Source organism: Pinus tabuliformis, chromosome X (genome assembly GCF_031772625.1).
Source record: "Pinus tabuliformis cultivar Carrire ecotype Pingquan chromosome X, CPIR1, whole genome shotgun sequence".
Lineage (NCBI taxonomy): Eukaryota > Viridiplantae > Streptophyta > Pinopsida > Pinales > Pinaceae > Pinus > Pinus tabuliformis.
The window spans coordinates 677,750,125-677,761,347 of record NC_142308.1 but is presented as its reverse complement, the minus strand read 5'-3'; positions in this window follow the sequence as shown (position 1 = coordinate 677,761,347).

Below are 11,223 nucleotides of genomic sequence, written 5' to 3'. Positions count from 1 at the left end.
AATACAGGTACAGGATAAAGGGAACCAACCATTGCATGATGAAGGGCTTTTTGAAGGTCAGGAGAGAGATTTTGTTTTGATTTAGGAGGAGGATACTGATTTGATCTCCCAAAACTCAAGGCTCAAGGAGGTCATTAGAGAGAAAGAAGCTGACATCCATGCCTTATCACTTGAACTTGAGAGGGCTAAGTGGATTATCAACTTCCTTGATCAAGAAAACAAGCAGCTTACCGACAAACAAGAAATCCTGGAGCTGCAAGTCATTAAAGAAAACCGACAAAAGTCCAAAAGGGAAAAGGGCAAGTTGACATCGATTGAGCAAAAGGACAATGACTGGGAATATGTGTTGGAGAAGGTGAATATGCACTTGGAGAAACTACTTGAGAAATCCAACAAGGAAATAAAGATGTTGCACCACATGGCTTATCACTATTTGGCCCGGAACAAAATTTGTAAAACAAGGATAAGGAGCCTAAAAGCCAAGTTAAGGAAGACTTTGAGGAGCAAGAAAGAGAAATATAAGCTCAAAATCTTGGCTGAAGCTTAATTGGCCCAACATAGCACCTGACATAGATCACGCATGCCAAATTTCAAGAAATTTGGTGAAATTTTTGACATTTTTGAATTTTTCAAGGAAAAAGCATGTTTTTCCGGCAGGTTCATAGCGCCACCTGACGCTCACTTTTGATAGGGACCTCCATTTGAAGAAAAATTGGCATTTTTGGATTCCTTATGAAAAGTTATGCATGCTCAGAAATTACTAGAAAATTTTGACAATTTTTGGACCTCCAAAAGGGCCAAAAACACTTTAAAAATGCCCTCTCTGCCACTTTTTGGCCACACAGGAAGAAGTCCTAGGATATTGCAATTTTGGAGTGGCAAATGGACTCCAAATCAAAACATTCAAGTTGTTCCAGAAAGTAGACTCACAAGGCTTTCCAACGAGCTATCCTGCACCTGATTTGGACCTCGGGAAGCCTTCCAAAAGTGGCCTGGAAAAAGCACTACACATAGAATCAATGGCGCTATGCATAGGAGAAAAATTTGCCAATTTTGCCTATTTGCTCATAATTTCGCCTAGTTTTCTACCAGTTTGACTTTTTCTTCTCTCACAGTCAAATTCATGATGTAATATGATGTAAATTGATGTACTATTATGTAAAAATGATGAAGATTGACTTAAGGAGGTAGATACATCAGTTTTAGGTGGTTTTAAGCTGAATGAATCAGTTTCCATAGTTGTAGAGGCAAGTTGTTCCACTGCCTATTTTTTGATTCCTAGTTTAGATCTTGTTGAAACAGCTCCTTGAATCATGGATTCGACCCCTAATGGATAGCATAGGTGATTTGATGCCTATATCTTGTACTTTCTTAGTCATTTGTCAAGGTTGGACTCTTGTGAATGCTTTGAGAACTATTGTACGTCATCTCTGCAGTTTGGCAAGGAAATAGACCAGGTTTTGCAGCATTTTGTGGGATTCTTGTGGAAAAGTGACTTAGTATTGTTTTCCTTTTGTGATTCAAGTTATCATATGTTTATGTGTGCCATTATCTCTCTCTTTTCTTCTTAACTAAATGAATCAATTATAAAGGTGGAAATCATTGATGTTGTAGTGCTCTACCTTAGGGTTTCATTAGTTTTACATGTTTTCTACTATTTGAAGAGGACTCATGACACATTCATGCCCTCTCCAACTCCTCACCAGTCTCAAGACTCACCATTACACCTAATCTGAAGTACTAAAGCATTTTCCTACCTCGCCCCACAAAAATCTCTGCAAGACTGAGTTCATTCCCCAGACCCAAAACTGCCTTTCACATTTGATCCAGCAATCAACCATAAAACTCAATCAAACTCCTCTGAGCATATACCTAGCCTAAAATTAGTCTTTACATCAGTCATCTCAAGCCTCATTTGCTATATTTTCCTGAGATTGACAAGGAGAGAGCCCTCTCCCGACCTGGTAGGGCTAGCTACCAGGTTAAGCGTGGTTTGATGTTACCCTAGACTTGCCTTTCTCAGCCTGAGGTAGATTTAGGCCATAACAGCAGCCACTGGTTGGCCCACGTCGCACTCCCTCACTGGGCCACCTCAACAAAACCATAAACCAATCAAAATTCACCATGCAACCAACCAATCTCCTAATGCCAAATGTCAACCATTCATTGGCCGATGGAGGACCAGTCAACATGCCAAGTCATGAACCAGTCAGTGTATGGACTATTGACTAAGCATGAGGAGGCCACGTGGCAGCCACTAGTTGGCCCACGTGGTACTCCCTTACTGGGCCACCTCAACAAAACCATAAACAATAAAAATTCACCATGCAACCAACCAATCACCTAATGCCAAATGTCGACCATTCATGGGCCGATGGAGGACCAGTCAACATGCCAAGTCATGTCCCATTCAGTGTACGGACTACTGACTAGGCGTACTTGCAACTCTTTTTTCCAAAAAAATTAGTTGTTTCCCAAATCAATCAGAACTTGTTTTTGAGAGCATCTGATGTCGGATTTGAGTGAAATGAGTTGCGTTGGATTCAGATCACCGACATCTATCCAACTATATATGTTTCGAGCTCTGTTACACATCTTCAATTTTGAGCATTATTTTGATCAACCGGATCACTCCTCCCCATTGGAAGATTTTGGACCTCCAAAAGCTATTTATCAATCAAAAAATAGATGAGGGTACTGCTCCCTCACCCTTTGAGTCTCATTCCACTGAACTTTTCTTGAATTTTCATTTTGAGCTTTTCATGAAAATACATCATTTTCTCTGATTTTGGAGTCCTTGCCTTGATGTCATAGATGACATCTTGCTACAATTTCCCAGAATATGTAGAACAACAAATTATATTTGAAGGAATAAACATATTCCCTCCTTAGTCTCTAATCAAAGGAAACTTAAACAATCTCAAATTATTCTCACCTTGAACATTGTCGTCATGACGATGCTTACCATGTCTAACCTTGTACTTGGCTCAGCTCTTGACCAAATGTGATGACCATCGCCATGCACTATCCCTTTTCAAAGCCAAGACATTATGAAACCCACAAGAAGAAGTTTTAGAACCAATGTCCTCTTTGTCAATCTTCTTTTGCATTTTCTCTTTGACCTCTCCACTCTCTAACAATGTCATCTTGTTCACACCAATGTTCAACGATGATGCATGTTGCTACAAATTTACTTCATTTTGTTTACCTCTTTTAGGAGGAAATGTGTTAGACTCCTTAAAAATCTTATCACATGAATTAGAAACATCAATTAAATCAGATTTCAAACTTGAATCATATCCTTGAAAGGTTTAGATTCCTCAACACCTTCATGTTTGATCATAAACAATGCAAAGTTCTGACTAGCATTAACAATCATCTTCATTTGTCCCACATTTACAAGAGATGCATCCAATTTTCTTGTTGTGTGCTCTAACAACGTACTCAATCCCATTCTTGAATAAATGATATTTTTTCTCATGATGATGAAAAATAACTCTCCTATCATATAGATAAGGGCTTCCCAAAACAAAACCACATATATCAATTGGAATTACATCAAACTCTACCTCATCTGAAATTTTTCAGTGATTGCAAATTTAAGTATGCATTTCTTTGTCACCTGCAATTTTGCATTCTCACATATCCAACCTAAAGGATAAGGTTTAGGATGAAGAATGGTTTCTAAATTCAACTTCTTAACAATGTCTTTTGAGATAAGATTTGCTTTTGAACGACTGTCAAACAATGTATCTATCTTGTTATGTTTTAAAATAACTCTAATATGGAAAAGCTCTATTCTTGTTTTTTTTATCTTAAGTTTCATTGAGACAATTTGAAGAACTAGTACTTGAAATTTTCTTACCTTTCAAACCCATCGCTGTGATCTTTGTTTCATCTCCAGAATCTGAACCTAAATCATGTTGTGTAGTTGCATATGTCTTCTCCTTCTCCTTGTTCTTAAAATTTGTGGGTCTCGTTTATGGATGAATTTTCCAGCAATGATCTTCATCATGGCCCTCTTTGGAACAATGTTTACATGTGAGTTTATCTTTATCCATCTTAATGGAAGCATTCTTCATCCCTTTTCCTTTGAACTTACCTTTTCCTTTTTCTACAGTCTCGAGGGAACTCTCACTAGTTTCTTCAGAAACATTTTTCCCTCTTGCCTCTAAATGATTTGCCTGAAAACAAACTTCATCTAGTTTTGTAGGGTTAAACATGAAAATGGTATGTCTCAAATAACTATGCAATCCTCCAATGTATTTGAGCAAAGTATCTTATGAGGAAAAATATATACCCAAAATCAAATCTCTTTTCCTATATTATTGAGTATAATATTGCACTTTTTCCCCTTAGCTTTCCTAGAGTTCTGCGAATCCATAATATCTTTTTGCATATATGCTAATGGATAAAATTGCCTTCTTATTGCAACAATTAAATCATTCCAAGAGGGTAAAACCTTACCATGTTTCTTCATGTCCTCTTGATTTTTGGCTTCCCACCAAATTAGTGTCACACCTTCCAATTTAAGAGAAGCAAGCTGAATCTTGGTTTCATCATCTTTGATTCTTTGTATCCTGCAATACACTTCAATCTCACAAATCCAATTGTCTAATCTTTCTGCATTTACCTCTACATTGTACACAGTCAATTCAAACTTACTATCAAGATTAAGCAAAGGAGTTTTACCATGACCCTTTGGGGAACTTGGAGTTGTTTGTGAAAGGGTAGAATAAGTTAAAGGTGAGGGTGAAGATGAAGATGAGGATGATGATGGAGGTGAAGGTGGTGGTTTGTCACCATTCCCTCCATTCCATTTTGGAGGTTTTTCTCCTTTTACTCCATGAAGTTTTTAGCTTTTTGTACACAATCTAGAATTCCTCTCCTCATACAAAACCTTAACCATCTTTGAAATCTCAAATAATGATTTTATGAAATTCTTCTCATCTTCAAACATTCCTTTAGGACCATGTTCATGTGCCATGACTATTGAAGTTTGAGGGGTGTTTGTTCTCCTTGAAACAATTTGACATCTTGGCTCCTCAAGTTCTCCTTCTCCTCTCTTGATCTTAAACCTTGTAAGCATCAGAAAAACACTTGAAAACAAATCAAATATTCACTATAAATGTTTCTCTCATACCAAAAATGATCTGAATGTGTAAACTTGAATATTTTTTAACAATTTGCAAGTTACATTTATATGTGTTTTGGGTAGAGGACCAGCTTACTAAACACATAAACAAGTAAATTTAAACCAAATTTTACATCCAAAGAGAGAAAAAATCATCATATCTGAAACACATAACACAAGCATGATAAAAGAGTTTCCCCTCGCTTGGGCTACATCTCCTGCTCTAGCTTCTAAACTAGGGTCTCTTTCATTAAAAATGCTAAAAAGTTTGTTTACATGATTTACACTGGTCAAATAGCATAATTAATGTCTCCAATGTATCCATCACTGTCAAAAACCCCTATTTTGGTTCTTTTTGCACTTCATTTGGCCAAAAAATGAGAAATTTATGCTCGTTTCTTCATTTTGTCAAATAGTGTAGCTAACCATCCTACAATTCGACCTCAACCTGGTTTGAGCACCCCAAACTTGGAATTGGCACACTAAATATGGTACAATTCCTGCTTGGGGGGGAATTTGTAGGACCATTAAGGGCACCATTAAACCCCCAATCCCAAACATTTTGGTCACGCGGCACCATGGGACCACAGAGGGGGCCGATTTTGGGGGCTCTGTCTAGCCCCTGTCGTTGGTGCACCTCTTGGTTCTATGGCGTGTGTGGTGACCGTGGGATGGCCCTTAGGGTATGGTACCCCTTCCGCTATGTTATTAGTCACATAAGGTTCATACGACCCAGGGTTGGTCGCCTCCATTATCTTTCTCAGACTCCTTTGTGTATGGTCACATTGAAGCCCATAGGGCTTGGGGCTAGCCCCCGATCCCTTTCACTCCGGTTCATGGATTTGGCACCATTTGTGGGCATATGGGTGCTATGGGCCATGAGGGTTGGGCTAGGCCCTAGCCCTGGGCCCCTGCCTATGGTCTTGTGGTGCAGGGGTGGCAAGGGGCTAAGGCTTAGCCTGGCCCCTCCCCAAATGCATCATTCAACCAACATTAAATGTAATTCAAATACGTTATATAACAACAAATAATGTGGTTTCGTGTTGTTGTTGGATTTGATTGATAGGTGTGAGGTCCCGGTTTTGAACCCCGTTGGTTTTGTTAGACCTCCAAACAAATTTTTGTCACATGGCAGCCACTCGTTGGCCCACGTGGCACTCCCTCACCGAGCTACCTCAACAAAACCATAAACCAATAAAATTTCACCATGCAACCAAACAATCACCTAATGCCAAATATTGACCATTCATTGGCCAATGGAAGGATAGTCAACATGCCAAGTCATGGCCCAGTCAGCATACAAACTGTTGACTCGACATACCTACAACTCTTTTTTCCAAAAATTTCAATTGTTTCCCAAATCGATCAAAATGCATTTCTGAGAGCATCTAATGTCATATTTGAGTGAAACGAGTTGAGTTTAATTCAAATCACCAAGATCTATCCAACTGTGCAAGTTTAGAGCTTCATTGCACACTTTCAATTTTGAGCATTATTTTGATCCACCGGATCACTCCTCCCCATGGGAAGCTTTTGGACCTCCAAAAGCTCTTTGTCAAAAAATAGATGAGGGTACTGCTCCCTCACCCTTCCAGTCTCAGTCCACTGAACTTTGCTTGAATTTTTCATTTTGAGATTTTCATGAAAATACATCATTTTCGCTGATTTTGGAGTCCTTGTCTTGTTGTCATAGATGAAATCTTGCTACAATTTCCCAGAATATGCAAAAAAACAAACTAACTTTGAAGGAATAAACACATCCCCTCCTCGATCTCCAATCAAAGGAAACTTAAACAATCTCAAATTTTTCTCACCTTCAACATTGTCATCATGATAATGCTTACCATGTCTAGCCTTGTACTTAGCGCGACTCTTGACCAAATGTGATCGCCATCGCCATGCACCATCCCTTTTAAAATCCAACACATTATGAAACCCACAAGAGGAGTTTTTGGAACCAATGTCCTCTTTTTGCATTTTCTCTTTGACCTCTACACTATCTAACACTGGCATCTTGTTGACACCAATGTTTAACAATGATGCATGCTGTTGTAAATTTATTTCAATTTGTTTACCTCTTTTAGGAGGCAACATGTTAGACTCCTGAAACATCTTATCACATAAATTAGAAACATCAATTAAATCATATTTCAAACTTGAATCATATCACTGAAAGCCTTTAGATTCCTTAATGCCTTCATGTTTTATCATAAACAATGCAAAGTTCTGACTAGCATTAACAATCCTCTTCATTTGTCCCACATTTACAAGAGATGCATTCAACTTCTTGTTGTGTGCTCTAACAATGTACTCAATCCCATTCTTGAACACATGATATTTTTTCTCATGTCGATGAAAAATAGCTCTCCTATCATATAGGTATGGGCTTCCCAAAACAATACCATATATATCAATTGGAATTACATCAAGCTCTACCTCATCTAGAAAGTTTGTTTTGATTGCAAATCTAAGTATGCATTTCTTTGTCACCTGCAATTTTGCATTCTCACATATCCAACCTAAAGTATAAGGTTTAGGATGAGGAATGGTTTCTAAATTCAACTTCTTGACAATGTATTCTAAGATAAGATTTTCTTGTGAACCATTATCAAACAATGTATCTATCTTGGTATGTTTTGAAATAACTCTAATATGAAAATCTGTACTCTTTTTTTTCATGTTGAGTTTCATTGAGACAAATTAAGAACTAGTACTTGCAATTTCCTTACCTTTCAAACCCATGATTGTGATATTTGTTTCATCTCCAGAATCTGAACCTAAATCATGTTGTGTAGTTGCAACTGTCTTCTCCTTCTCCTTGTTCTTAAAATTTTTGGTCTCATTTCTGGATGAAGTTTCCAGCAATGATATTCATCATGGCCCTCTTTTGAACAATGTTTACATGTGAGTTTATCTTTCTCCATCTTAATGGTAGCATTATTCTTCCCTTTTCCTTTGAACTTACCTTTTCCTTTTTCTACAGACTCAATGGAACTCTCAATAGTTTCTTCATAAACATTTTTCCCTCTTGCCTCTAAATTAGTTGCCTAAACACAAACTTCATATAGTTTTATAGGATTAAACGGGAGAACGATATGTCTCAAATAACTATGCAATCCTCCAATGTATTTGAGAACAGTATATTCTGAGGACAAATCTATACCCAAAATCAAAGCTCTTTTCCTAAATTATTGAGTATAACATTGCACATTTTTCCCTTAGCTGGCCTAAATTTCTTCCAATCCATAATAGCTTTTTGCATATATGCTAATGGATAAAACTACCTTCTTATTGCAACAACAAAATCATTCCAAGAGGGTCAAACCTTACCGTGTTTCTTCATGTCCTCTTGAGTTTTGGCTTCCCACCAAATTAGTGTTGCACCTTCTGATCTAAGAGAAGCAAGTTGAATCTTGGTTTCATCATCCTTGATTCTTTATATCCTGCAATACACTTCAATCTGAAGAATCCAATATTCTAATATTTATTCATTTACCACTCCATTGTACGTAGGCAATTCAAACTTAATATCAAGCTTAAGCAAAGGAGTTTTACCATGACCCTTTGGGGAACTTGGAGGTGTTTGTGAAAGGGTATAAGAAGTTGAAGGTGAGGATGAAGATGAATATGAGGATGATGATGGAGGTGAAGGTGGTGGTTTTTCACCATTACCTCCATTCCCTTTTGGATTTTTTTCTCCTTTTCTTCCATGAGGTTTTGAGCTTTCTCCATACAATCTAGAATTCCTCTCCTCATATAGAACCTTAACCATCTCTGACATCTCAAATAATGATTTTCTGAAAGTCTTCTCATCTTCAGACATTCCTTCAAGACCCTCTTCATGTGCCATGACTATTAAAGTTTGAAGGGTGTTTGTTCTCCTTGAAACAATTTGAGATCTGGGCTCCACAAGTTCTCCTTCTCCTCTCTTGAGATTTAACCTTGTAAGCATAAAAAAAAAACCCTTGCAAACAAATCAAATCTTCACTATAAACATGTTGCTCTGATATCAAGAATTAACTGAATGTGTAAACATTAATATTTGTTAACAATTTGCAAGTAAATTTTATATGTGTTTTGGGTAGAGGATCAGCGTAATATACACATAAACAAGTAAATTTAAACCAAATTTTATAGCCAAATAGAAACAAAACTAGCATATTTGAAACATATAACACACGCATGATAAAAGAGTTCACCCCTCTCTTGGGCTCCATCTCCTGGTCCAACTTCCAATGCAGGCCTCTTTTATTAAAAATGCTCAAAAGTGTGTTTACATGACTCTACACTGCTCAAATAGTAGAACAAATGTCTCCAATGGATCCAACACTGTCAAAAACCCCTATGTTGGTTCTTTATGCACCTCATTTGGCCAAAAACTGAGAAAGTTATGCTTGTTTCTTCGTTTTGTTAGATTTTGCAACCAACCATCCTACAATTCGGCCTCAAGCTGGCTCGAGCACCCCAAACGCGGAATCGATGCACTAAATCTAACACCATTCCTGCTCAGTGGGAAAATTTGTAGGACTGTTAAGGGCATCATTAAACCCCCCAATCCCGAAATTTCTGGTCACGTGGCGCCATGTGACCACATAGGGGGCGATTTTGGGGGATTTGTCTAGCCCCTGTCGTTGGTGCACCCCTTGGTTCTATGGCGTGTGTGGTGATCGTGGGCTGGCCCTTAGGAGTTGTCCCCCCTTCTGTTGTGTTTTTGGTCACATAAGGGTCATATGACTCGAGGCTAGCCCCCTCCATTTTCTTTGTCGGACTCCTTTGTGTATGGTCACATTGAAGCCCATAATGCTTGGGTTGTCCCCTTGTGGCTGGCCCCCGATCCCTTTCATTCCCGGTTCATGGTCTTGGCACCGTTTGTGGGCATATGGTTGTTGTGAGCCGTGAGAGCTAGGGTAAGCCCTAGCCCATGGCCCCCCGCCTACGGTCTTGTGGCCAGGGGCTAGGGCTTATTCTGGACCCTCCCCAAATGTGCATTCAACCAATGTTAAATGTAATTTGAATACATTATATAACAAGCAACAAAGTGGTGGTGCGTTGGTGTTGGATTGATTGATAGGTGTGAGGTCCCGATTTCAAACCCCATGGTTGTTGTCCGACCTCCATACAAAACCATAAACCAATAAAAATTCACCATGCTAGAAACCAAATGCCTAATGCCAAATGTCTACCATTCATTGGCCAATGGAGGACCAATCAACATGCCAAGTCATGGCCTAGTCAACGTACGGACTGCTGATTGGGCATACCTACAACTCTTTTTCCAAAAAAATTAGTTGTTTCCCAAATTGTTCAAAACGTGTTTTTGAGAGCATCCGATGTAGGATTTGAGTGAAACGAATTGCGTTGGATTTAGATCTATCCAATGGTACATGCTTTGAGCTCTGTCGCACACTTTCAATTTTAAGCATTATTTTGATCCACCAGATCAATGGATGAGGAAGATAATAAGAATTTAATGGAGCCTATATCTAAAGGTGAACTTGAGGCGGTTCTGAAATGAACATAGAAGGATAAAATGCTTGGGTCGGATGGTTGGACTATGGAGTTATTTTTGGGTTTCTTCGATTTAATTGAGGATGAACTTCTGTGCGTCATTGAGTACTCTCACCTATATGGGAGAATTTATGACCCTTTCAACTCTACCTTTATAGCAAGTCATCCAGAAGGTCGATGATCCATAATATTTTGGTTAATACATGCCTATTTCTTTGTGCAAATCCATTTACAAATCATAGCAAAGATCATCACAATGCGTCTTCGACCAGTTTTGTCCAGGAATGTGTCTAAAGAATAATTTGGTTTTTTGGAGGGACATCAAATTCATGAAGCTATTAGGGTCACCCAAGAAGGTATCCATGGACAAAAAATATGGCAGTTGAAAGGGATTGTTGGCAAAAATGACTTGTTAAAAGCATATGACATAATCAACTAGATTTATATTCATATGATTCTCACACATCTGGGGTTTGAGGTCCCTTTTATTAAATGGGTTATGGGTTGTATGACAAAATTATCCTTTTTAGTTTTTATTAATGTCTCAGCATCTCCTTTTTTTCATGCTCGAAGAGGTTTGA